This window comes from Salvelinus sp. IW2-2015, linkage group LG4q.1:29 (genome assembly GCF_002910315.2).
Source record: "Salvelinus sp. IW2-2015 linkage group LG4q.1:29, ASM291031v2, whole genome shotgun sequence".
Classification (NCBI taxonomy): Eukaryota; Metazoa; Chordata; class Actinopteri; order Salmoniformes; family Salmonidae; genus Salvelinus; species Salvelinus sp. IW2-2015.
Window position 1 is genome coordinate 8247121 of NC_036842.1, and position 6000 is coordinate 8253120.

The following is a 6000-nucleotide window of genomic DNA, read 5'->3' on the forward strand; positions in this document are numbered from 1 at the left end:
CACGTTCCTGACCTGTTTTCTGTTGTTTTTGTATGTGTTAGTCGGTCAGGGTGTGAGTTTGGGTGGGCAGTCTTTGTTATGTGTTTCTATGTTGGTTAATGGGTGACCTGATATGGTTCTCAATTAGAGGCAGGTGGTTTACGTTTCCTCTGATTGAGAACCATATTAAGGTAGGTGGTTTCACATTGTTTTTTGTGGGTGGTTGTCTTCCGTGTCGTCGCACCACACGGGACTGTTTCGGTTGTCGTTCGTGTATGTAGTCTGTTTCCTGTTCGTGCGTTCTCGTGTCTATGTAAGTTCTCATGTTTAGGTCAGTCTACGTCGTTTTTTTATTTTGTATTATTCAAGTATAGTTCGTGTCAATGTTGTACGTTTGTAGCCTGTATGTGCACTTACATCTATAGCTTCACGATTCGTTTGTTGTTTTGTATTTGTTCAAGAGTTTTTCATCTTCGTCTGTTTTTGTAAATAAATATCATGTCTAATTATCACGTGCAAATTGGTCCTCCGATCCTTCTCGCCTCTCCTCGTCTGAGAGGAGGACGAAGTAGACGCACGTTACAAGGAGAAAGAGACAGGGTTTAAGGTCGGAAGTCAAGGGTTATCTGAAGAAAGACAGAAGGCTTTGGAATGTGTTGGGTGGACGAGAGGAGAGCAACCTGTTGATATAGGGAAGACAGATGGACATCTGTGGATTAGGTGAAGGAGGGGTTGAGGTCCGGAGGTGAGGACAGATTCCCTTAAGTGAGTAATAAGGGTTTGGTATCCTGTTACCTTCTTGCTGTTGAACCATAGACGTAAAGATTGGAGAGAAGGAGGAGTGTCTTAAGTGGGATGTATATAACTGTGATGGTGAGAAATGTTGGGTTGTCTGAATTACAGCTGTACAGAACCTTTGGGAAGAATTAAACTTGGTTAAAGCTTCTCTAGTGTCCGTGAGTTATTTACTCTGAAAAATAAGAACAGTATACAACAGCTTTTCTGTTTAGATTAAGATAGCTGACAATGCACCATTGTCTGCTCCTTCCTGCAAGTTTTCCACACAGCTACYTTCCTGCACATTGTGAAAACAGGATGTCACATACTGCAGTCACACCCAAARGGCTCTTATCTGTACGCCCAGGCTTATGACTAAGTCACACAAGAAAAGCCTACATCAGCAAAACACTAGCATATAACAAGATACAATTCCTTAACCTTTTCATATGTGAGTTCCAAATATCTCTAACGGGCACCCCAGCGTGAGTTTTTTATGCACGTGAGAATGCGCTCACTGTAACAAAATGTGATTGTTACGCAACAGGACAGTTAATCCGCGCAGACCTCAAACCAAGGTATGCTGCATGTTTTTATTTATAGGATTTTTCAACTTGTCAATTAAAATTATTTTGTAACAAGTTTTATTTTCTAACAGTTTGAATTGAGGTGTGTTCCGCCTCCTCATGAATATACATTAAAGTAGGCCATTTTACTTTTGCTGTCATTTTATTTTTTAGGCATTACTGATCCGGACAAACTTCCCCAAGCACTTCCCAATTGTTTCTCTGCAGACATTTATGCATCTCCAGTCAGAACAGGACCTTCACATAGGTGTTCACATTTCCCGTTTGGTGCCGGCATCACATTCATTGTTGTTTTCATTACTACATGATAATATTTTATTCTAATGACTAATAATTCCTCTTTATTCTGTACTTTCAGAAACCACACACACGAGCAGTATTGAACAGTATTTGCCAATATCATAACTGGAGCTGGACATCTTACGAGCTGAAGATTGAGGCCAGCTTTTGTATGCCAGTGTACATCCCTTAACAGTTTCACTGGGTGAAAACACAGCAAGAAAACACATAGGCCAATARCTAATAGTCYTCTATTTTATTGAAGTATTGGTGGTTGAACAACAACAAACAAAAAATTGTTTTACTAAAGGGAAAAAAACWGAATACGCATAACCCATATTTCATATTCATGTAGTGATTGAACAACTGCATTTCCACTCCCCACCTCTAAAGGCATAYTATCGTGGCAGGTCACCTGTCAGGTCAGTCAGTCACTAATTGCTGCAGATGTGCTCAATAGTGCTTGAGCATATGATACTCCCAAAAGCATGGTGAAACACATAGGTGTGTCACAAGCTGAACACATGTACTTTGTCAACCTCCTCTGCTTCCTTCTCCTGGTGCCAGACAGGCAGACTTTGCAGTGCCTCCATGTGCGACTACCTTGAGCAGCAGTTTGAAGGACTTTGCAGGGAAAATGCCGTGCAGTGAGGTGTAGGGGATTGTCTGCAGCAGCACAGCCCCTAGTGGATGGACGCCGAGGGGTGTGGTGCTCCTCCAACAGCTCTCTCATGAGGTTCTCTATGTACTTTTGGTAGGTAATTACTTTACCTATGAGGGAGTGGGGAGGATGAGGGAAGGGAGATGATGATGATGAGGCAGTGGGTAGGTGGGTGAGATATTGTCACTGTAATTGCATAATGGAACTGTATGTGATTTGCATGTGAACTGTATGTCCAATTACAAAAAAATACCTTGTTCAGTAATCATCTCACCTGTTAGTTGGCGGTGAACTATGTGGCCATTGAGGGCTGCGTTGATCAGATGGAAAAATATCTTCTTATACCACTTGSTCGTTTTCCGAGTGCATTCCACAAAGCTGTTTATCATGTCAGCCTTATCCACTGCCCCCATTTTGAGGTTATAGTCAGGCACACAGTCTGGTTTGATCTTTCTCTCTCCTGTCAGGTGGTCTACCTTCCCTGTGGCCGACTGTTGACCGTTCTCGTTGAACTCCACCTCCCCTCTCTGTATCTTCCTGCGTCCCCTTCCTGTTCGACCTGACTGTGCCACAGGCCCCTGTGCTGTTGCAGAGCAGATGCTGGAAGAGTGTGGGACTGCTGTACCAATTGTCCACATGCAAAGTGTGTCAATTGCTGAGATGAGGAGCCAGCATGGTCATCACCGTGGACCCAGACACCCCAAACCCCTCATGATGTTGGATGTCAGTGGTGGACCCTGAGTAGACTATAACGTCCTGGACAAATCCTGTCTTCATGTTGCACATGACAAAGAACTTGACCCCAAACCTGTGCCTTTTGGAGGGAATATATTGAGGGAACGCCTGCCTACCCTTCCATAACATCAGGAACTCATCAATGCATAGGTCCTTGTATGGCACAAAGACTCGACCAAATACTGATGTCAGGCTGGTAAGAACATTTCTTATTTTGTGTAAGTAACGGGTCATTTAAGTTGGCAGTAGCATTGTTGACGAAATGAAGGCATCGCAGCAGAACTAGGAAGCGGTCTTGGGAAAAGAGGGTGGCAAAGAAGGGAGTTGCAAACATAGGATCTGTGCTCCAGTAGTCTCTTAGTTATTCTTTACTATCACCATGAGAAGGACTGTCACTAGGAAGGTATACATTTCACTAATTGTGGTTGTCACCCATTTAGCGAGTTTCCCCCTCACTCCTGACTCTCTCTTCTCCTGTAGCTCCAAGGAATAGCGATTGGTCTCCTCTACTATGTCTCCCACCAGCTCCTCTGCCATTAACAGCTCGAAGCACTCTGCCTCAGAGGGAAATGGCAAGGGGCTTTGCACTCCAGACTGGGACTCATCAAAGCAAACAGCAGGGAGGGCAGGGTCAGGAGGAGTGAAATTGCTTGCAGCCTTCCAGCTACCACAGACCTCCTGTACTTCATCCACTGTCGGTCTGTCTCCATCACCACCAGCATCTTCAAAGGGACCTGGACTTTGTCAGTGTACAAGAGGTCCTCAGATTCAGGGTTCTCAATAGCTACAAGGTTGGGGGGCAGCTCATCACTGTCACTTGTCAGAATCTGATTCCTGACTTTCAGACTCGTTGTCAGAATTTATAAGAATCTCCAGAATTCCGCATTTGTGAGTGGTCTCCGTTTGAAAGACATTGCTAATGCTACAGCTTATCTCACAAGCTACATACATAAACAACAACACTGAATGGCTCAGAGTGGGAGTGAGAGGTTACGTGATTGACTGCCAGCACGCGCCACTTGTATCAATAAATCACTATCAGAAAATGTTTTGTGTGGTAATTATTTATTTATTTACTGTTTTATTCTCAAATCAAATCAAATCAAATTTTATTAGTCACATACACATGGTTAGCAGATGTTAATGCGAGTGTAGCGAAATGCTTGTGCTTCTAGTTCCGACAATGCCAGTAATAACCAACAGTAATCTAACCTAACAATTCCACGCTACTACCTTACACACAAGTGTGAAGGAATAAAGAATATGTACATAAAGATATTATGGATGAGTGGTGGTACAGAACGGCATGGCAGATGCAGTAGATGTATAGAGTACGTATATCGTATGAGATAAGTACTGTAGGGTATGTAAACATAAAGTGGCATAGTTTAAAGTGCTAGTGGTACATGTATTGCATAAAGATGGCAAGATGCAGTAGATGATATAGAGTACAGTATATACATATGAGATGGGCAATGTAGGGTATGTAAACATTGTATTAAGTGGCATTGCTTAAAGTGGCTAGTGGAATTTTTACAAATTTTCATCAATCCCATTTCTTAAAGTGGCTGGAGTTGAGTCAGTATGTTGGCAGCGGCCGCTAAATGTTAGTGGTGGCTGTTTAACAGTCTGATGGCCTTGAGATAGAAGCTGTTTTTCAGTCTCTCGGTCCCTGCTTTGATGCACCTGTACTGACCTCGCCTTCTGGATGATAGCGGGGTGAACAGGCAGTGGCTTGGGTGGTTGTTGTCCTTGATGATCTTTATGGCCTTCCTGTGACATCGGGTGGTGTAGGTGTCCTGGAGGGCAGGTAGTTTGCCCCTGGTGATGCGTTCTGCAGACCTCACTACCCTCTGGAGAGCCTTACGGTTGTGGGCGGAGCAGTTGCCGTACCAGGCGGTGATACAGCCCGACAGGATGCTCTCGATTGTGCATCTGTAGAAGTTTGTGAGTGCTTTTGGTGACAAGCCGAATTTCTTCAGCCTCCTGAGGTTGAAGAGGCGCTGCTGCGCCTTCTTCACAACGCTGTCTGTGTGGGTGGACCAATTCAGTTTGTCCGTGATGTGTACACCGAGGAACTTAAAACTTTCCACCTTCTCCACTACTGACGTCGATGTGGATAGGGGGTGCTCCCTCTGCTGTTTCCTGAAGTCCACAATCATCTCCTTTGTTTTGTTGACGTTGAGTATGAGGTTATTTTCCTGACACCACACTCCGAGGGCCCTCACCTCCTCCCTGTAGGCCGTCTCGTCGTTGTTGGTGATCAAGCCTACCACTGTAGTGTCATCCGCAAACTTGATGATCGAGTTGGAGGCGTGCATGGCCACGCAGTCGTGGGTGAACAGGGAGTACAGGAGAGGCTCAGAACGCACCCTTGTGGGGCCCCAGTGTTGAGGATCAGCGGGGTGGAGATGTTGTTTACCTACCCTCACCACCTGGGGGCGGCCCGTCAGGAAGTCCAGGACCCAGTTGCACAGGCGGGGTCGAGACCCAGGGTCTCGAGCTTGATGACGAGTTTGGAGGGTACTATGGTGTTAAATGCTGAGCTGTAATCGATGAACAGCATTCTCACATGGGTATTCCTCTTGTCCAGATGGGTTAGGGCAGTGTGCAGTGTGGTTGCGATTGCGTCGTCTGTGGACCTATTGGGTCGGTAAGCAAATTGGAGTGGGTCTAGGGTGTCCGGTAGGGTGGAGGTGATATGGTCCTTGACTAGTCTCTCAAAGCACTTCATGATGACGGAAGTGAGTGCTACGGGGCGGTAGTCGTTTAGCTCAGTTACCTTAGCTTTCTTGGGAACAGGAACAATGGTGGCCCTCTTGAAGCATGTGGGAACAAGCAGACTGGGATAAGGATTGATTGAATATGTCCGTAAACACACCAGCCAGCTGGTCTGCGCATGCTCTGAGGACGCGGCTGGAATGCCGTCTGGGCCTGCAGCCTTGCGAGGGTTAACACGTTTAAATGTTTTACTCACCTCGG

The 6000-nt window shown here is 45.4% G+C and overlaps 1 long non-coding RNA gene across 1 annotated transcript; it reads left to right on the forward strand.

Annotated features, from left to right (window-relative positions):
• The first annotated feature begins 1706 nt into the window (after positions 1–1706).
• Positions 1707–4039, forward strand: LOC139024945 (uncharacterized). Its single transcript, XR_011476342.1, has 3 exons — positions 1707–2376; positions 2751–3214; positions 3499–4039. It is a non-coding gene; the product is annotated as an uncharacterized lncRNA (long non-coding RNA).
• Positions 4040–6000: the final 1961 nt, after the last annotated feature.